The sequence below is a fragment of the Squalius cephalus genome (genome assembly GCF_949319135.1).
Source record: "Squalius cephalus genome assembly, chromosome: 9".
Taxonomy (NCBI): Eukaryota; Metazoa; Chordata; class Actinopteri; order Cypriniformes; family Leuciscidae; genus Squalius; species Squalius cephalus.
In genome coordinates this window covers 45910682-45933344 of record NC_137130.1, presented here as the reverse complement: position 1 = coordinate 45933344, position 22663 = coordinate 45910682, and positions in this window count along the sequence as shown.

Below are 22663 nucleotides of genomic sequence, written 5' to 3'. Positions count from 1 at the left end.
ATTTCTCAGTGAGAATCAACGGGATCTCTTGGATTCTCCCATAACAGAGGATGAAATTTCAGAAGTGATTAAGAATTTACCAACAGGGAAGGCTCCAGGACCAGACGGGTTTACAGCCGAATTTTTTAAGTGTTACTCCTCAGAATTAACACCCTTATTAAAAGATATGTACGTACGTGGAGGCTTTCAACAGGCAAGTGCTACCCCCAACTTTGTACCAGGCTTTGATCTCAGTCATTTTAAAGAAGGGAAAGAACCCAACCGACTGTTCCGGCTACCGACCAATTTCATTGATTCCTCTAGACGTCAAAATACTCTCTAAAATTCTTGCCAACCGTTTACAAAAAGTAATCTCGGCTGTAATACATCCTGATCAGGTCGGCTTTATACAAAATAGGCACTCTTCTGATAATATCAGACGCTTCATTAATGTTATGTGGGCCGTCAGGAACGATAACTCTCCTATTGCTGCGGTGTCACTTGACGCCGAGAAGGCCTTTGATTGTGTTGAGTGGCCTTATTTGTTCACAACATTAGAACCTTTTGGAATTGGCCCGATATTTATAAAATGGGTCAAGTCAAGTCAAGTCACCTTTATTTATATAGCGCTTTTTACAATACAGGTTGTATCAAAGCAGCTTCACATTGAAAAAATGAAAATAATACAACATAGTTTGTTTCTAGAAGAAAATTGCATCATTGTCCACCCTAATTAGGCAGCTCAATAATATCGTTGAATATTAAATGTCCCCAACTAAGCAAGCCAAAACCAAGGCAACAGTGGCAAGGAACCAAAACTCCATCAGGTGACAGAATGGAGAAAAAAACCTTGGGAGAACCCAGGCTCAGTCGGGGGCCAGTTCTCCTCTGGCCAACGAGCGAACAGTGTATGATTATGATCCAGGCAGCATTACGGGTCAGAAGTCAAATTGGTCGTGTTGATGAGGCCGGCACTTCAGGGATGCGTCATGGTTGGGTCCACGTGCAGATCCACCATCTAATCTGGATACAGCCGGAGTCCACCTCACTTCAGAACGGAGAGACTGGTTGACACTTCAGTACTGCGTTGTCGTCGTGTCCAGGCGCAGGTCCTTCATCGGATCTGGATACGGCCTGTATCCGGCGGACTGCGGTAAACCTCGGTATAAGCAGAGAGACTAATTTTAACGTAGATGCCATTCTTCTTATGATGTAACGAGTACATCAGGATTCATGGGAAGTGTTCCCGGTTCCGGCTAAACTAATCTATGCAGCCTAATATGGAATTATAGAAGTCTATAATGTGTTATGTGTATGCTAGGTCAAAGAGATGTGTTTTTAGTCTAGCTTTGAACTGACAGAGTGTGTCTGCTTCCCGGACAATGTTAGGAAGACTGTTCCAGAGTTTTGGTGCTAAATAGGAAAAGGATCTACCGCCAGCAGTCGATTTTGATATTCTTGGTATTATCAACTGGCCGGAATTTTGAGATCGCAAGAGACGTGAAGGACTATAATGGGTTAAGAGCTCGCTCAAGTACTGCGGAGCTAAACCATTTAGTGCTTTGTAAGTAATCAGCAATATTTTAAAATTGATGCGATGTTTAATAGGGAGCCAGTGCAGTTTTGACAGAACCGGGCTAATATGGTCATACTTCCTGGTTCTGGTAAGAACTCGAGCTGCTGCGTTTTGAACTAGCTGTAATTTGTTTATTAGGCGTGCAGGGCAACCACCCAGTAGAGCATTACAATAATCTAGCCTTGATGTCATGAACGCATGAACTAATTGTTCCGTATTTGTCACTGAGAGCATATGACGTAATTTAGATATATTTTTAAGATGGAAAAATGCGGTTTTACAGATACTAGACACATGACTTTCAAATGAAAGATTGGTATCAAAGAGCACACCCAGGTTCCTAACCGACGACGAAGACTTAACAGAGCAGCCATCAAGTGTTAGACAGTATTCTAGGTTATTACGTGAGGAAGTTTTTTGTCCAATGATTAGAATCTCTGTTTTTTCAGAATTTAGTAGTAGGAAATTACGAGTCATCCAATTTTTTACATCAGCTATGCATTCCGTTAATTTAGTGAATTGGTAAGTTTCGTCTGGGCGTGAAGAAATATAGAGCTGAGTATCGTCAGCATAACAGTGAAAGCTAATGCCATGTTTCCTAATGATATCTCCTAATGGTAGCATGTACAGAGTGAACAGCAGTGGTCCTAGTACTGAGCCTTGTGGTACGCCATACTGAACTTGTGATCGATGAGACATCTCTTCATTTACTGCTACAAACTGATAACGGTCAGATAAGTATGATTTAAACCATGCTAGTGCAATTCCACTAATCCCAACATAGTTTTCGAGTCTATTTAAAAGAATGTTGTGGTCAATGGTGTCAAACGCAGCACTAAGATCGAGTAACACTAATAGAGAGATACAACCACGATCGGATGATAAGAGCAAATCATTTGTGACTCTAACGAGAGCAGTCTCATTACTATGGTACGGTCTAAATCCGGACTGGAAATCCTCGCAGATATCATTTCTTTCTAAAAAGGAACATAGTTGTGAAGATACTGCCTTTTCTAGTATCTTTGACAGAAAAGGTAGATTCGAGATCGGCCTGTAATTGACTAATTCTGTAGGATCAAGTTGCGGTTTTTTAACAAGCGGTTTAATCATAGCCAGCTTAAAGGTTTTCGGTACATATCCTAATGATAAAGATGAATTAATGATATTAAGAAGAGGATCTATGACCTCTGGAAGCATCTCTTTCAGTAGCTTAGTCGGTATAGGGTCTAACATACATGTTGTTGATTTAGATGATTTAACGAGTTTAGTAAATTCTTCCTCTCCTATAGCAACGAATGAATCAAATTTTTCCTCAGGGAGACTACAATGCACTGCCTGATGCGATACTGTAGTAGACGGTTGCATAGTTATAATTTTCTCCCTGATATCATCAATCTTGTTAGTAAAGAAGTTCATAAAGTCATTACTGCTGTGCTGCTTGGAAACTTCTGGGGTTGAAGATTTATTTTTTGTTAGTTTAGCCACTGTTTCAAATAAATACCTAGGATTATTTTTATTTTCTTCTAATAGGGTTGAAAAATAAGCAGATCTAGCAGCTTTTAAAGCCTCTCTGTAAGTAATCGAGCTCTCTTTAATGAAATGCGAAATACCTCTAGTTTTGTTTTCTTCCAGTTGCGCTCCATTTTTCTGGCTGCTCTCTTAAGGGCCCGAGTGTGCTCGTTGTACCACGGCGTTGGACTATTTTCTTTAATCTTCTTTACGCTCAAGGGAGCAACTGTGTCTAAAGTGCTGGAAAAGAGAGAGTTAAAAGTTTCTGTCACAATATCTAGTTCTTCTAAGCTATCTGGGATGCTAAGATGATGAAACTGATCAGGAAGATTATTGATAAAGCAATCTTTAGTGGCAGAAGTGATAGGTCGAACATATTTGAAACACGGAGTCGGCTTTGCAGCCTTGGCTAAATGAAGTTTACACGAGACTAGATAATGATCTGAGATGTCATCGCTCTGCTGCAGAATTTCAACAGCATCAACATCTATTCCATTTGATAATATTAGATCTAGAGTATGATTACGGCAATGAGTAGGTCCTGACACGTGTTGTCTAACTCCAATAGAGTTCAGAATGTCATTAAATGCCAACGCCAATGCGTCTTTTTTGTTATCCACGTGTATATTAAAATCACCAACAATTAGGACTTTATCTGCAGCCAATACTAACTCTGATAGAAAATCAGCAAATTCTTTGATAAAGTCTGTATGGTGCCCTGGTGGCCTGTATACAGTAGCCAGCACAAATGTTAAACGTGATTTATCATTTACACTAGATAGTGTTACATTTAGCAACAACACTTCAAAAGAATTATATTTAAAACAAGTCTTCGCAGTAATTCTGAAAATATGACTATAAATTACAGCAACACCTCCCCCTTTGGGGGAGCTCGTCAAGCTCTTATATTTCATTTCATTTCATTTCATTTCATTTATTATACAGGAAAAGTTAAAAGTAACAGTTAAGTCACCGTCAAACGGGCCTGGCTCAGTTTAAGCAACTGGTTTACAGCAGGTTCCTGTTCTGCAGCAACATAAAACAATAAACAAGCTCAGTACATTTTTACAAGACACCGACATAGACTACACAGAGTACCGACCAAATAACAATAAAATACATGAAGACAAATCTATAAACAAATTAGTGTGTGCAAGTATGACTATCCCGGAGAAATAGTTTATATGTTTTTTTAAAAAGTATGATAGAAGATAATGTTCGAATGTGATAGGGAATGTCATTCCAAATTTTGGTGTAAGTATAGAAAAAGGATCTCTTACCAAAGTTATTTTTGTAAGACGGAACTGGGATAAGTTCCTGAGAGACTGACCTAGTGAGACGTTGTGGTCCCATCTTGTGTGTCGGAAGAAGCTCTGTGAGTGCTGGTGAAGTGCTGTTTAGAATCTGAGAGTAAAATGTGATGGCATGACAGTTTACATAGTTCTGGAAAGTCAAAGCTTTTGTATGTGTTAGGGCAGTGCAATGATGAGACCATCTTGGGAGGTTACTATGAATCTTGAGTGCTCTGTAGTAAAGTCGTGCTATCGGTTCGATGATTTCTTTTGTAGTGAGAGACCATATTGGCAGACAGTAAGACATTGTTGAGAACACAATAGCATGTAGGTAAGTTTCAGAGATTGAGGAAGAGAGATATGACCTAATCTTATTATAAACATAGAGTTTCTGATTCAGCTTTTTTGTTAATTTGGAAATATGCTCTTGGTATGTGAGATGCGAATCCAGTAGAACACCAAGATAGTTATAGGTATTAGTGATAACAAGATTTTGGTTTGCAAATTTGATACAATCATTAAAAGAAAAACATTTTCTGGGTGAGTGAAAATACATGCATTCAGTTTTTTTTTACATTAATGGTCAGATGGTTCTTTTTCAACCAGTCATGTAAGAGATGAAGGTCAGATGATAATTTGGAGTTTATGACAGTAGGATTTGAATCAGAAAGAAAAATAACAGTATCATCCGCATACAATAAGCATTTTGAATGTCTGCAGACTCGTGAGAAATCATTAATGTATAAAAGAAAAAGTAGGGGTCCAAGAATGCTGCCTTGAGGCACGCCCATATTACAGCCTAATGGCTGCGATAGGACATGGTTAAAATTGACTGTCTGCGATCTGTTTGTCAGATATGAGGAAAGCATTTCAATCACTGATGGAGACAGTTCAAACGAGTGGAGTTTGTTCAGCAATATCTGATGGTTCACTGTTTCAAATGCTTTGCGAAAGTCAATAAAAATAGCTCCCGTGATGTGACCTTTATTAAGAGAGTCACGTAATTGTTCAGTGAAGAGAAGTAGTGCTGACATAGTTGATCTCTTAGCACGAAAACCATGTTGACAGTCACTGAGCAAGTTATTGGATTCAAGGTATGCACTTAGCTGGTTATGCAGGACTTTTTCCAGCAATTTAGACATTGCTGGTAGTATTGCAATTGGTCTGTAGTTTGAGACAAGAGTGCGATCATCAGATTTAAAAATTGGAATAACTTGTGCTGCTTTCCACTCAATAGGAAAAATGGAAAGCCTGATACAAAGATTGGTTAAATGTAAAAACAGAGGTATCAGGCTATTAGCATGAGTCTTTAAAAATATGGTGTTTAAACCGTATCTATCATGGGCATGAGAATTTTTTAACATATGTAGTACTTGTATCACCTCATTCTGTGTTATCTCAGAAAAAGAGAACTGGTCAGATGTTGAGTAGACGATTGGTGAAGGCAAAGAGGGAGTAGCAAAATCCATAGCTAATTCTCTAACTGATGATACAAAATAATCATTAAAAGCACATGCAATTTTTTCTGAGTCAGAGATCAGAGTACCCCATAGAGAAATTTGAGTGTTAGCATTATTTTTCTTTTCAGATTCTTTTTCACCAGTAATGGCCTTAAGAGTCTGCCATAATGTCTTTGGGTTATTAGCAGACTGAGTAATTTGCTGTTTAAAATAGACCGCCTTAGCTTTACGCAGCTCAAGAGTACTTTTATTTCTAATTTGTATAAAATTATTTTTAGTCTCAGGTGTTCGATTTAATCTATACAATTTAAGAAGAGTGCCCTTCAGTTTAAGGAGTTGGAATAATCCAGTGTTCATCCAAGGTAATTTATTTTTCCTTGGACGAACCTTGCTAGTTGTAGTATACTTATTCTGTATTTTCTGTAGTTTAGAATGAAACTGTGTTAGGATTTGTTCAGGATCTTGTAATGACAGCTCATCATTCCAGTCAGTAGCACTAGGATCGGCATTAAATTGTGGTAATTTTGAGGTTGGTATTTTAGGAGCAGAGTGAGGAGCATGAGTTTTTTTGGGTTTTAAAATTCGTCTAACTGCGTAAATTAGTGAATGATCTGAAATAGCCACCTCTATAACACCCGACATTGTGTATATTGAGGGCTGATTTGTAAAAATGAGATCCAGAATGGAACTGCGGGTTTTGCTAACTCTCGTTGGTTCCTTGATTAGTTGATACAATCCAAGTTTTAATGCAATAGCTTTCAAAGATTTTGATGAATTATCATCCCAGTCAAGGTTGATATCACCCAGAATTACAAGCTCTTTTGTTGTAACAGACTTAATTAGATCAGAAAGCTGAGATAGGTAAAAACTTTCACTCACATTAGGTGGCTTGTAGGTGAGAATGATGGTAATTGCGTGTTGCGGAGTAAAATGTACAATAAGTTTTAGTGTTTCAGTTTCAGTTTCAGAAATTGATATTACATGTGCATAATTCCGACTCACATAGAAAGCCACTCCGCCGCCGATTTTACTATTGCGGTCTTTACGATACAATTCATAATTTTCAATTGAGAGAAAAGAATCAGTAATATTAGGGGTTAACCATGATTCAGAGATAGCCATTACATGTGCTTTTGATTGTGCAAGCAAGATTTTCAATTCATCTAATTTAGGAACAAGGCTACGGATATTTAAGTGGCAGATTTTAAAGCCTCTGGTGCTACCAAGTTGACCTGGGTTAGCTGGACTATTTCTTGGATGAGATGATCTCTGGATTTTAACAGCTTTAACTAAAGGATTAAAAGAAAGTGGTTCAGAATCAGAAGATAAAATCGGAAAAGGTGGAGAAATAAAAGTAGTCGGAGCTAAAATTCTAGAATGGGGAAAACAGCCCCAAGTTATAGGTATACCCGTACATTGTGGCTGTGATATGGCAGTAAAAGATCTAATATAATTTGCATATGCATATAATCCCCACAGGTGCAATATGCCTAAAGTTGTTAAAATATTTAAGTCAGGCCCTGGGTTAAGCTCCACATTTCCAATAAACAAGAGAACAGTTATTAAAAGTCTTGATGAACTTAAAATATGTTTAGACTTATTTTCTTTTTCGTTGGAAATATTTGGTTTGACATCAGTTTCCCATCGGTGAAAAATAATAGTTCGTGTGGAGAAAATCAGTGGCTGATGAGAAACTATTTGATCAGAGTTTGTGGACACAAACCTGTGGTCAGAACAGTGTGGGTTGTTAACCGGGGAACTGGTTTGTGGTGCAGAAAGTTCCGTTGGTAAGGAAAACTCCGGTGGCGACCGGGTACGCTCACCGGCGTTCCTCGAGGCAGGCCACAGCACAGCGCAGCTCCAGGCTCGTCCACAGACCCCCGTTCCAACTTCAGCAGGGCGGATCCTCCAGGCATGAGTCTCCGATGTGCAATAACTCGGCTCCCGGAGCACCCCGTCTATCACAGCCGTTATATAAACATCCAGAGGCTGCTGTGCAAACCAATGGTGTCATTTCTCCATACTTCAGACTGGGTCGGGGCACACGTCAGGGGTGTCCACTCTCCCCTTTACTTTTCTGTTTGGCATTGGAACCATTAGCTGTGGCAATAAGAGGAAATGCCAGCTTCCCTGGGGTAGTTGTGGGGGGCTCAACTCAGAAAATTATGCTCTATGCAGATGATATATTGCTTTTTGTCACGGACCCAGCTGAATCACTTCCAGCACTACTTAGTATGATAAATAATTTCTCAAAGATTTCTGGGTACAAGGTCAATTGGTCCAAGTCAGAGGCTTTACCCCTGACTGCTTATTGTCCAAAGTCATTGTTTCAGACCTGTGCATGTAAATGGCCTGACAAGGGCATTATATATTTAGGAATTACTTTCCCCCATCAGTTGAAGGATATTGTTAAAGTCAATCTTGACCCCCTTGTAGAAAAAATTTCAGCTGACACAGCGAGATGGGCACCACTTTTTCTTTCCCTTTGGGGCAAGGTGAATGTACTAAAAATGAACTCCATACCTAAAATTAATTATGTTTTAAGCCCACTGCCCATCTGTGTCCATTCAAAATATTTTAGTATATTTGATAGGATATGCAAACAGTTTTTGTGGAATGGGAAGAAGCCTCGAATGCGGCTAGAGAAATTGCAGCTACCAGTTGAGAGGGGAGGACTGGGTCTCCCCAAGATATCTTTGTATCATTTTGCATTTGGTTTGAGGCACCTGGGACAATGGATGTTACCTCCAGAGCGAGCTCCCCCATGGCTAGCCATGGAAAAATCTGTTTGTCCACATTTACCATTTGAGTCCTTGCTGATAACAAAACTACCACTATCATTTACATTTACATTTTACATTTAGTCATTTAGCAGACGCTTTTATCCAAAGCGACTTACAAATTAGGACTAGATTAAGCGAGTCATCATGAAGAGGCAAGAACAAAAACAACGCAAGAAGTGCTCAAGATACAAAGTTCAGGCATTATTCAGAGTAGCATAAGCCCGATAAGTAGGGTTTTAGAGGGAAAGGGTAGTTGTTTTTTTTTATATGGTTAAGTGCTCACGGAAGAGATGGGTTTTCAGCTGTCTTTTGAATGTTGTCAGGGATTCTGCATTCCGGACGAGGGTGGGGAGAGCGTTCCACCAGCATGGAACTGTGAATGAGAATGTTCTGGAAAGTGATTTTGTGGCTTTCTGTGATGGAACCACGAGACGTCGCTCGTTGACTGATCGTAGGCTTCTGGTAGGGATGTAGACTCGTAGGAGTGGGTGAAAGTAGGAGGGAGCTGAGCCTGTGATAGATCTGTAAGCAAGCGTCAATGCCTTGAACTTGATGCGAGCAGCGAGAGGTAGCCAGTGTAGAGAGATGAACAGAGGAGTGACGTGGGCCCTCTTGGGCTCGTTGAAGACAAGACGAGCTGCAGCGTTCTGGATCATCTGAAGAGGTTTAGTTGCACATGATGGAAGTCCAGCCAGAAGAGCATTGCAGTAGTCAAGCCTAGAAATGACCAGGGCCTGGACGAGGAGTTGTGTTGCGTGCTCAGTTAGGAAAGGCCTGATCTTCCTGATGTTGTGCAGTGCAAACCTGCATGATCGAGCTGTCTTTGAGATGTGATCTGTGAAGGTCAGCTGGTCATCAAATGTTACTCCAAGATTTCTCACCGACCTTGATGGGGTGATTGATGATGATTCTAGCTGGATAGTGAAGTCGTGTTGTAGAGACGTATTGGCAGGGATGATGAGAAGCTCAGTCTTTGCCAGGTTGAGCTGCAGGTGATGTTTCTTCATCCATGTCGAGATGTCCGCCAGACAGCTTGAGACCCGCGCAGCTACTGTAGGGTCATCTGGTTGAAATGAGAGGAAGAGCTGTGTGTCATCAGCATAGCAGTGATAGGAGAAACCATGTGCTTGTATGATGTGTCCCAGTGATGTGGTGTAGATGGAGAAGAGGAGGGGGCCAAGAACTGAGCCCTGAGGAACACCTGTGACCAGTATATGTGCTCTGGATATCTCGCCTCTCCATGCGACCTTGAAGGACCTACCTGTGAGATAGGACTCAAACCAGTGGAGAGGAGTTCCTGTGATGCCCAGTGCTGAGAGGCTGGACAGAAGGATCTGATGATTTACGGTGTCGAAGGCAGCAGACAGATCAAGGAGGATGAGGACTGAAGATTTGGAGGCAGCTTTTGCGATTCGTAGGGCTTCTGTGACCGACAGTAGTGCAGTCTCGGTCGAATGCCCTTTCTTGAAGCCAGATTGGTTGACATCCAGCTGGTTGTTTAGAGACAAGAAGGATGTTACTTGGTTGAAAACTGCTCTTTCAAGTGTCTTCGCAATGAATGGTAGGAGAGAGATAGGTCTGTAATTCTCTACAAATGATGTGTTTAGTGTTGGTTTTTTAAGCAGTGGCGTAACCCGAGCCTGCTTGAATGCTGTAGGGAAAGTGCCAGTATGGAGGGATGAGTTGATGATGTGTGTGAGTGCTGGTAGTAGTGTGGGAGAGATGGCTTGTAGAAGGTGTGAGGGGATGGGGTCAAGAGGACAGGTGGTAGGATGACTGGAGAGGAGAAGTGTGGATACTTCTTCGTCGGTTAGCGGAGAGAAGGAGGAGAGAGGGTTATTGGCTGTGGAAGGGGTTGGTGTGAGTTCCTGTGTGTGTGGAGCTGAGAACTGCCTGCTGATAGATGTTGTTTTGTTGGTGAAGAAGTTCGCAAAGTCATCAGCAGTTAAAGAGGAGACGGGTGGTGGTGGAGGTGGACAGAGGAGAGAGTTGAAAGTCTTGAAGAGTGATCGTGTGTTGGAGGAGTTGTTGATCTTGTTGTGGAAGTATGAAGATTTTGCAGCATGAACATCAACAGAAAAGGAAGAGAGGAGAGATTTATACTTACTCAGGTCAGATGTGTCTTTTGATTTGCGCCATTTCCTCTCCGCTGCCCTGAGTTCGGTCCGGTGTTCACGAAGAACCTCAGACAACCAGGGGTTAGAGGGAGTAGCGCGTGCTGGCCTGGAGGAGAGAGGGCAGATATTGTCTAGAGAAGAGGTTAGAGCGGAGCATAAGGTGTCCGTTGCGGTATTCACATCCAGAGATGAGAATTGTGAGGGCGGGGGAAGAGAAGATGACACGGCAGAGGAAAGATGGGAGGGGGAAAGTGAGCGCAGGTTTCGCCTGAAAGTGACTGGTGGTGGGGTTGGTGGTGCGGGGGTAGAGAGTTGTAGACTGAAAGTAATGAGGAAGTGATCTGAAACATGAAGAGGTCTCACCAAGATGTTGTCTGTGATGCAGTTGCGTGTGTAGACCAGGTCCATTTGGTTGCCTGATTTGTGAGTACCTGTGGTGATGAGTCGTTTGAGATCGAAAGAGGCTACGAGAGAGATGAAGTCAGTTGCTTTAGGGGGTGGTGTGGCGCAATGGATAAGACACATGCCTTTGGTGTGAGAGACCCGGGTTCGAATCCACTGTGAGACACCAATGTGTCCCTGAGCAAGACACTTAACCCCTAGTTGCTCCAGAGGCGTGCGACCTCTGACATATATAGCAATTGTAAGTCGCTTTGGATAAAAGCGTCAGCTAAATGAATAAATGTAAATGTAAATGTAGTTGCATGGGGCTTTTCGAGATGGATGTTGAAGTCACCGAAGACTAGAAGTGGGGTGCCGTCCTCAGGGAAAGAGGACAGCAACACATCCAGCTCCTCTACGAAGTTACCCAGCTGACCTGGGGGGCGATAAATGACTACAATATGGATCTTATTTGGAGTTGTAAGTGTAATGGCATGATATTCAAATGAGTTGTTGTTGCATAGAGAAGAGAGTGTTGAGTATTTCCAATTGTTAGAAATGAGAAGCCCTGTGCCCCCACCCCTGCCAGACTGGCGAGGAGAGTGAGAGAAAGAGAAGTTGTTAGAGAGAGCAGCAGGGGTTGCTGAGTCTTCTGGACGAATCCAGGTCTCAGTCAAGCCAAGGATATTAAGAGTCGAATGAGATGCAAAGGCTGGAATAAAGTCAGCTTTATTGACTGCTGACTGACAATTCCACAGACCCACGGAAAGAGAGAGAGGGGTGTGTGAGGATGAGAGAATGGGACGCAGATTAGCAGTATTGCACTGCCTTTTGCGCGTGATGAAAGGGCGTTGCCGGGAGATAACAGGAATGTGTTGAAAACACATGCTGAATAACTTTGAAAATAAGATTAAAGTGGGAAGGGAAAATGAGAGGGAGATACTTAAGTGCCTTTCTGGTGTCCTTGCTCGGTGGAGTCGCGCAGGTAGAGTCGCTGGTCTTTACCCGAGTCGGTCTTCACACGAGGAGGCTGAACACGAGAGCTTGAACGCTTCCGCTGACGCTTCCGCGACAGTGCGCAAATTACAAAGATATAGATATAATGCTTTCACCGCTTGAGTGAGGACAGCTGTTTCGTCCGGCAATCAAGTCAATAAAGTCAATAAAGCGCAAATGGTCGAAATCGAAACTGCTAGGAGCCAATACTTAAGTGCAATTAAATAAATGCAATAATACTTTTCACACGCGGCTGTTTATTAATTTAGCAACGCATCTAAATAAAATACAGAATTATGTGAAGTCAAAAATTAAAAACAAGCTGAGAATCGAAGATAGGCTTACCTTGAGTCAAATACAACACTGAAATAACAGGAGAACTGAGTATTCAGAAAAACCACTTTGCGCGCTCTTGCCGTGCGTTCTATGCTGGCCGCTTGTCCTGATCAGTGTTAATCAGTGCGCAATCATCCAATTATTTCCCATCTACAAACAGTCTGGAAGAAAACTTCTTGTATTTTAGGGGTTGACCCCTTTCTAAGCCCTTCGTCTGCTATTTGGCCCAATCCAAAGTTGTTAATAGGTGGAAAACCTGTGTTTTGGAAGGAATGGGTAGATAAAAATATCAATGTTCTGGAAGATCTTTTTGAGAATGATGCATTGATGTCTTTTGGAAGACTTAAACAAAAATTCATCTTGTCTAATGATCAATTCTGGAGATATCTTCAGATGAGACATATGCTCCAAAGCATTTTTGCCCCCCCCCCCCCCCCCCCCCCCCCCCCCCCCTCTTATGTTCCCAGGGATAAAAACATTCTCAAGATGATCCAGAATATTGTGGGCACTGGTCACGAGGCATCTAAATATTATTCCTTACTTATTAATCAGATGGGCCAAAATATTAGCTCTGCGGTTAAGATAAATTGGGAAAAAGACTTGGGATGCTCATTTGAAGATGTGGAATGGGGGAGGATCACTGGTAATTTAAAATTGATGTCTAGAGATATTAGGACGCGTCTCATACAATTCAAAATTTTACACAGATTCTACTGGACACCCAGAAGGTTGTTTATAGCAGGTTTTAAGGATAATCCTGAATGTTGGCGATGCCAGAGAGAGGAAGGCAACCTATTTCATGTCTTATGGCAATGCTCAGAAGTCCAGTATTTCTGGAGAGAGATACATGACTATATTTTAAAGATATCACAGACTCAGTATGATTTCTGTCCTAGTTTATACATTCTTGGTGACCCTAGGCCTTTAAGTCATGTTAAAAAAAATGAATCACAGTGGATACAGAGCTGCATTATGCTGGGCAGACGTGTTATTGTAAAAACTGGAAATCTTCTGGAAGGCCTCCGATTTTTGAGTGGCTTTCAGATTTAGGGCAGGTCGCAGCCTTTGAAAAACTCTCCTATAGTGTGCACGGGAGGATTGATGTATATTTTGATAAATGGGGGAAATTTTTGCATTTCTGTAACCCACAGTAGTATCGACATGTGGCAGGACGAAAAAAAAAAAAACGGTCATGGTAAATATGATTTAGATTATAGTGGGAACTTATTATGTTGGCAACACCCCTTTTTTTGTTGTTTTTGTTTTCAAACTGTTCTAATTATTATTATTTATTATTTATGTTGTTACTATTATATTGTTACCATTTATTGGTTAACTCTGTTGTTTTTTGCATATCAGATTTTTGTTTGTTTGTTTATATGTCAAGTACATGCGGGTTTATATAATTTCTTGTTTGCAAATGATAAAATCAATAAAGTACAAATCACAAAAAAAAAATTATATTGAGGCTGATTTTGTTGCTGCATTTTAAACTTAAAGGCTCCGTGTGTAGTATTTTATAACCAACATTTATTTTTAGGGGCTATGACAGCAGGCCTGTATTACTTTTGTTTGCTGCTACCATTCAAACTTGAAAGGTTTTTTTCACTTGTTGGATTTTGTAAAAAATATATTGAGGCGGACTTTGTGGCTGCACTTTAAACTTTGAAGTTTACGTTTGGTATTTTGCCCTGCACATCTCTCTTGTACATGATGCTACAAGAGAAGTCTGGGTGGTGTTACTGTTAAAAGTTGGCTGCTGCTATATGTTGAAATATTTTAATGGCAGGTGTTAACATTACCAACAGTCTTGCTTGGAAAAAGGTTCTAAATAAAATAAATATTTAGTCCCTACTACCTTTATTTGTTTTGTATATCATTTCAAACTGCATTTCCACATTGCAATTTTATATAGACTATTCATGAACTGAATTAACACAAAAAGTGCTATATCGTTATGTATATTGTTATCGGGATATCAAATGAGCTATATCGGGATATGAAATTTTGGCCATATCGCCCAGCCCTACTTTTTAATATGTAGTCACATGTTTTTTTTATTAAAGGTTATTAGTAAACAATATTTATATTTTAACTCATGATAATGATAGATAGATAGATAGATAGATATTCTCTTATGAATCATATATAAGATATTATTCTTATATGAATCTACAATCCCAATATAGATTCATCTCTGTCTGTTTTGTGGTAGCATAATGGTCCTGCACAAAGCAACACAACTACATCCAGCACCACGGATAGCTCCATCTATCACACCCAGTGGTGTTCAGGACCAGGGATAGCTCCTCTTACACAGGTGTGCACGTTCCTCCTCTGACAGTGAGCCTCAGTCAAATTAGCAGCCACATAAAGGTTCCAGAAATCATACAGGATCATTTAGTTATGGGGTGCAAATTTGACCTTTGACATCTGAACACATACACTTGGTCTGGCTGCTTTCAAAGGCCAGGGGTGCGTCTCAATCACCCCATGGTTCAGTAGTCAGCTCATTGACTGAATTAGTCAATATAGTCCATGAGCCAGGGCCCCAAATTTGGTCCATCGGTATCAACGGGGGGGCAAATGCTATCATTGTTTTTTGGCAAGGTATACACCCCTAGTATTAGAAAAATCACGATAGCAGTGCAGCGGTGGTAGCGAAATCACTTTTTTGAGCTCATGAAGTTACTAACCCTCTAAAATAAATTCCGTTTTTGAAATCTGGTGTATATCTGGTTTAGGCTCATGCTAGGGATATTGTCAATATTCTATAATATGGTGCTTGGTATCGTTGGAAAGGGGACCTTTTAGGCTTTCATTTATTCCCAGTACTGAATCTGCCTGACAAACACAGAGGTCACAAGACTTCTTTAAACCAGAAATAACACACATTTTTTCACAATTTCCGCCTAAACTGTATGCTTTCTTTTATCCCTGTGGCATGAAAGAACACCATGGACACAAAACTCAACAACTTCAATACTCAAGGCACTCTGATGACTCAGAAAATGTATAATATACCCATACTATTTATTTGTGAGAGCCTTAAATTAGACTTGTGCAGCCAGCACAAGTCTTCAAAATAGAATAGAGCCAATAGAATGGACAAACAGAATACCCTATTAGTCCAGGGCCAAATGGCTATTTATTCATGTACAGTTGTAATAAAAAGTAATTGTTTCAATAGTGTAGTCAATGGTGTTGTCAACATAACACTTGTAAGTGGGGCAGCAGCAGCATGTGTCCAAATTTCAATCTTAACCATTCTATATCATCAGAAACAATCTGAAAACAGGGCTTTAAGTGTAAAATACCGAACTTGTCCTTTAATTTAGCTTAAAAACTTTTACATAGGAGTCTTAGCTTAAGAGCGATTTGGGGCCAATCTGAGAGCAACTCTGAGCAAGGAAAAGACAAAAACTTTCATCTTAGTGAGGAGGCGGGGCTGACCCCGTTGCTATGTATGACACAATCTTTTGAAGACTGTGATTGGCTGGTTGTCCAAAAAGGAAAAAAAGAGTGATTTTAAGTGTAGGGTCTATTCTAAGCCTTCACTTTGAAATTACATGCGACTACATTACACACTGCTGCAATGTTGCATTTTCCCAGTTGCCAAATATAGTAATGTAGTGATTACTTATTACTTACTTATTACGCTGTGTCGGAGATGTTAGCGCGTCTCTAAGATCAGTCACAAACATGATCCCTGCACGATCTAATCTATAGCATCTTATTAACTCACTGTCATCCATTGTCTGCAACAGATTTCTTCTCCTTCTTCATCTTTCTGCCATTTTCTCCTCTGCTAAAGAAACTCTTCAGCCTCTGAAAAGTCCTCGTCCGTACTCCTTACAATTTTGACCTTAAGACCTCTTTTAAGGGTTAAGATGCTTTCTGAATTATTTTTTACTTTACTGGGATTTTTTCTTTAATTTTAAGAGTAAACGCCCACATTTCTAAGAATTTTCTTAGAATTTTGTCACTAGGAGCTACTCATTGCATTAAGATTCTTTATGAATACCCAGGTATATTTGGCCTGTACTTGAACTCAATCTTTTGATCCAAATATACTTAAAAGAATAATTAAGAATTCAAAGTATACTTGTCTTGTAGTTGTGTTAACTCTTTTGATTGAGTAGTCAATTAAATATACTTTTTTTTTTACATAGTTTTTCATATACAGTCTTATGAAACTTACATTGTTTGAAAATATTGATTAGAATATTGATATAAAACAGATATGTTTCTAATTCTGCATATCTGAATTTTTGTGTAGGCTAGTCCACTGGTAGTGTATAGCAATTTACTCTAATTCTACTTTTTTGTTTAAAATGTTGCCTTTCTTTATGAAACTTACTGTCATTCAAGTGTTGATTAAAAAAGGATGCATGAAGCTAATAAAATGTTTTTAAAATTAAAGTACAGTTAAAGGTATATTTTTAAGTGCAAAAATAATATATAAATAGTAAACTATAAGTATAATGTTATGTTCACTTAAAGAAAACTTACAAGTACACTTGCAGTATAAACTACGAAACTAGTAGTTTACTGAGAGTACACATCAGTTTGTACTTTCATAAACTAAAAAATGTACTACTTGTATTAAAATAGTAAACTACTAGTATACATATAAGTTCACTTGTAGGACAGATGCATTACAAATGAGAAACCTAGTTGTGTACTTAGTTTACTACTCTTACAAATACTAAAAATACTAAAAGTGGGCCAATTTAGTCCCAAGCAGCATTGAAATAGTACACAAGTTTACTACAAGTACACATTGATATTAGTATACTTACTACATAAAGTATACTTAAAAAATATACTTGAAAATTACTTAAGTATACTTCATAAAATGAACATGAAGACATGCACTTTTATAATGGATAGATGTACTTTTATGATGGACAGATGCACTTTTATAATGGATAGATGCACTTTTATGATGGATAGATGTACTTTTATGATAAAGAGATGCACTTTTATGATGAAGAGATGCACTTTTATAATGGATAGATGCACTTTTATGATGGACAGATGCTCTTTTATGATGGAGAGATGCACTTTTATGATGAAGAGATGCACTTTTATAGTGGATAGATGCACTTTTATGATGGATAGATGCACTTTTATGATGAAGAGATGCACTTTTATGATGGACATATGCTCTTTTATGATGGATATATGCACTTTTATAATTGATAAATGCACATTTATGATGTATAGATGCACTTTTATGATGGATAGATGCACTTTTATGATGAAGAGATGCACTTTTATGATGGACATATGCTCTTTTATGATGGATAGATGCACTTTTATGATGGACAGATGCTCTTTTATAATGGATAGATGCACTTTTATGATGGAGAGATGCACTTTTATGATGAAGAGATGCACTTTTATAATGGACAGATGCACTTTTATAATGGATAGATGTACTTTTTGATGGATAGATGCTCTTTTATAATGGATAGATGCACTTTTATGATGGATCTATGCTCTTTTATAATGGATAGATGCACTTTTATAATGGATAGATGGACTTTTATGATGGATAGATGGACTTTTATGATGGAGAGATGGACTTTTATGATGGATAGATGCACTTTTATGATGGACAGATGCTCTTTTATAATGGATAGATGCACTTTTATAATGGATAGATGGACTTTTATGATGGATAGATGGACTTTTATGATGGAGAGATGGACTTTTATGATGGATAGATGCACTTTTATGATGGACAGATGCTCTTTTATAATGGATAGATGCACTTTTATGATGGATAGATGCACTTTTATAATGGATAGATGCACTTTTATAATGGATAGATGCACTTTTATGATGATAGATGCACTTTTATAATGGATAGATGCACTTTTATGATGAGAGATGGACTTTTATGATGGAGAGATGGACTTTTATGATGGAGAGATGGACTTTTATGATGGACAGATGCACTTTTATAATGGACAGATGCACTTTTATGATGGACAGATGCACTTTTATAATGGACAGATGCACTTTTATAATGGATAGATGGACTTTTATGATGGATAGATGGACTTTTATGATGGAGAGATGGACTTTTATGATGGATAGATGCACTTTTATGATGGACAGATGCTCTTTTATAATGGATAGATGCACTTTTATGATGGATAGATGCACTTTTATGATGGATAGATGCACTTTTATGATGGATATATGCACTTTTATAATGGATAGATGCACATTTATGATGGATAGATGCACTTTTATGATGATGGAGAGATGGACTTTTATGATGGAGAGATGGACTTATGATGGAGAGATGGACTTTTATGATGGACAGATGCACTTTTATAATGGATAGATGCACTTTTATAATGGATAGATGCACTTTTATGATGGATAGATGCACTTTTATGATGGATAGATGGACTTTTATGATGGAGAGATGGACTTTTATGATGGACAGATGCACTTTTATAATGGATAGATGCACTTTTATAATGGATAGATGCACTTTTATGATGGAGATATGTACTTTTATGATGGCTAGATGCACTTTTATGATGGATATATGCACTTTTATAATTGATAGATGCACATTTATGATGGATAGATGCACTTTTATGATGGATAGATGCACTTTTATGATGGAGAGATGGACTTTTATGATGGATAGATGCTCTTTTATAATGGATAGATGCACTTTTATGATGTACATATGCTCTTTTATAATGGATAGATGCACTTTTATGATGGATAGATGCACTTTTATGATGATAGATGCACTTTTATGATGGATAGATGCACTTTTATGATGGACAGATGCTCTTTTATAATGGATAGATGCACTATGATGGACAGATGCTCTTTTATAATGGATAGATGCACTTTTATGATGGATAGATGCACTTTTATGATGGATAGATGCACTTTTATGATGATATATGCACTTTTATGATGGATAGATGCACTTTTATGATGGATAGATGCACTTTTATGATGGACAGATGCTCTTTTATAATGGATAGATGCACTGTTATGATGGACAGATGCTCTTTTATAATGGATAGATGCACTTTTATAATGGATAGACATTCCAATAATAGATTTTTACAGTGATTGATTCCTGCCGGTTCCATAATGAGACTGGCTGCACAAGTCTAATTTAAGGCTCTCATAAATAAATAGTATGGGTATATTATACATTTTCTGAGTCATCAGAGTGCCTTGAGTATTGAAGTTGTTGAGTTTTGTGTCCGTGGTGTTCTTTCATGCCACAGGGATAAAAGAAAGCATACAGTTTAGGCGGAAATTGTGAAAAAATGTGTGTTATTTTTGGTTTAAAGAAGTCATGTGACCTCTGTGTTTGTCAGACAGATTCAGTACTGGGCTTAAATGAAAGCCTAAAAGGTCCCCTTTCCAACGATACCAAGCACCATATTATAGAATATTGACAATATCCCTAGCATGAGCCTAAACCAGATATACACCAGATTTCAAAAACGGAATTTATTTTAGAGGGTTAGTAACTTCATGAGCTCAAAAAAGTGATTTCGCTACCACCGCTGCACTGCTATCGTGATTTTTCTAATACTAGGGGTGTATACCTTGCCAAAAAACAATGATAGCATTTGCCCCCCCGTTGATACCGATGGACCCCCCTGGCTCATGGACTAATAGTCCTTTTGGGCTAATCAAGGCAGGTGTGTGTGTGTGTGTGAGTGAGAGTGTGTGTGTGTGTGTGTGTGTGTGTGTGTGTGTGTGTGTGTGTGTGTGTGTGTGTGTGTGTGTGTGTGTGTGTGAGTGAGTGTTATGCATTTTCACATCTACATGTGTCTATTTAATTATATAATTATTACATGCAGTAATTTAACAAACTGACCAACATAATAAAACTTTAATGAAAGTAAAATTATTGATATTATTATTACTTTCATTGGAATAATCCATACATTTATCAAAATTATTTAATTTAATTATAACATTTGTTTTCCTTCTAATGAAATTGTCCACATCCACCCAAACAATCTTTGTGTAAATACAATTACAAAACAGCTGGATAATAGATCATTTCAAAAATTACTTAAATAATCAATTTCTAAATTAAACCTCTCTAACACACTTTTAGCTGGATATATACCATTTACAATTTATATGTAATGTAAACTGTTACGACCCTTCTTTGGCTCTTTAACGTCTAGGTACGTTTAGAAGGGGAACATAAAACCAATTCAACAACACCTGTCACCATTGATCACTGAATGAAATGAGAACGAGAGAGACACAACAAAATGAAATAAAGATTGATTTAATTATGAATAAAGTAATTAACATTTTACATTCAAAAGAAACAAAAAACGGAAGGAGCAAAAAGGGAAAACAGGATTGTGCCAAACAAACAAAAATAATATAATCAAAAAGAAGCTAGCTAAACCATTTACCTCTAATCCTAAACTAGAAGAAAAAGAAAGATCAAAGAAAAAGTCGTCAATGTCCAAGACGTCCTAACTAAAACTACTCTAACTAATAACAAAAATACAGTGGGTGGCACAAATCCCTAACCTAGTGTATTTATACAGAAATTGAGCTAAGTGTGTAAATGTATGTCACGTGACAGTCTTACCTAAGCCCTCTCCTCCTTTCCGCTTAACCCAGTTTTGCAAAGCTATTTAACTCTTTCATAGGTCACCAACAAGAAGCTTTTGGGGCAACCAAAAAGACAAGGCACAAGTTACGTGACCATACATATGCTACTTAACAAAACTAAATCAAACACCCAGAAAAACCAATCACCTCATAATACAGAACCAAACAAAAAGTCTCTCTGCTCGCTCGCAGTAGCATGTTCCTTAAAGGTATAGCGGAGGATTTTTTTACTTAGTCCTCAGTGTCGAGACTTCTGAGGTATACTGTTCACGCTATTTCACGTAATTGTAAAATGCTCTTTATACAGCTTAAATATCATTTTACAGCGATGTTTCCTGATGGTTTTCATCGGGCGCTATTTGTGTCTGCTGACTAAAACACTCAAAGGAGAAGTTTTTATTATATGTATTTCTCTTCACACACAACACGGGAGGATGCTAGCGAAGTAAGTGTTATGAACGAAGTTATTAGGATTTAACTATAATTACATTTTTATAGACAAATTACAATGGTTGATAAAGGTGGGTGTCATTATAGTGTCTGTCTTTTATATTGCTGCTTTTTATGGAAGCTTGTTTCCGCCACAAAATAAAAAAATAAAAAATGATAATTGCGACTTTTTATCTCACAATTTGGAGTTTACATCGCGCAATCCTGACTTTATTTCTCATAATTGCGAGATATAAAGTAGGAATTGCGTGAAATAAAGTCAGAATTAAATCAGCAATAGCCAATAACTTCCAATGTATTATTTTTCAATGGGTGCCGTCAACTGTTTGATTATCAGCATTCTTCAAATCTCTTCTTCCGTGTTCAACGGGAGAAACAAACACATGCAGGTTTAGGACACAGAGGTGAGGACATAATGAGAATATTTACATTTTTGGGTGAATCATCAATTTCTGAAACTGTAAAACATACATTTATATTACCTTGATCATACATGTGTTCTTTCATGTTCAAAACATGTCTTGTTCTGAAGAAATAAAAAGTTCAACAGCAATATTCATCAATATTTTCCCTAAACCACTCCTTCATTCATTCCATTCCAATGATGCACGACGCGCAGAAAGAAGCGCAACAGTATCGTGTGGCCAGACAGAGCGCCGGAATGGATTTCTCTTTCGCACTTGAACGAACAATAACAGAAACCATTATGCCAAAATGTCCGTTGTGTTAATCCTCATAAGAGCAGTCAAATAATTAAATGAACATAAAGACTTGAAAATAATATATATATATATTGATTGACTGCACTACTGCTAACATTACTGCATACTACTATGTGTAGTGCTATCCCTAATAAGTCATGTATTGGCATTTTCATCACCCCAATTTACATAGTAAAAATATAACCATGTCACACTTTGCACATTGCTTTTTTCACCAGATTTGTATGTCACAGGAGATAGTTATCAGTGTAAATAAAGACACAATCTGTACTCTTGAGTATTGAAAATTCTATAGACTACCTATGGTTAATAGATAGGCCTGTTGTTGTTTCAGCATGTTTCCCTCTATGTGAAACTGTCTGTAGCCTACAGGCTTATTTCTATTTTACATTCTTTTTTTCTGCCTTCCCTACAGG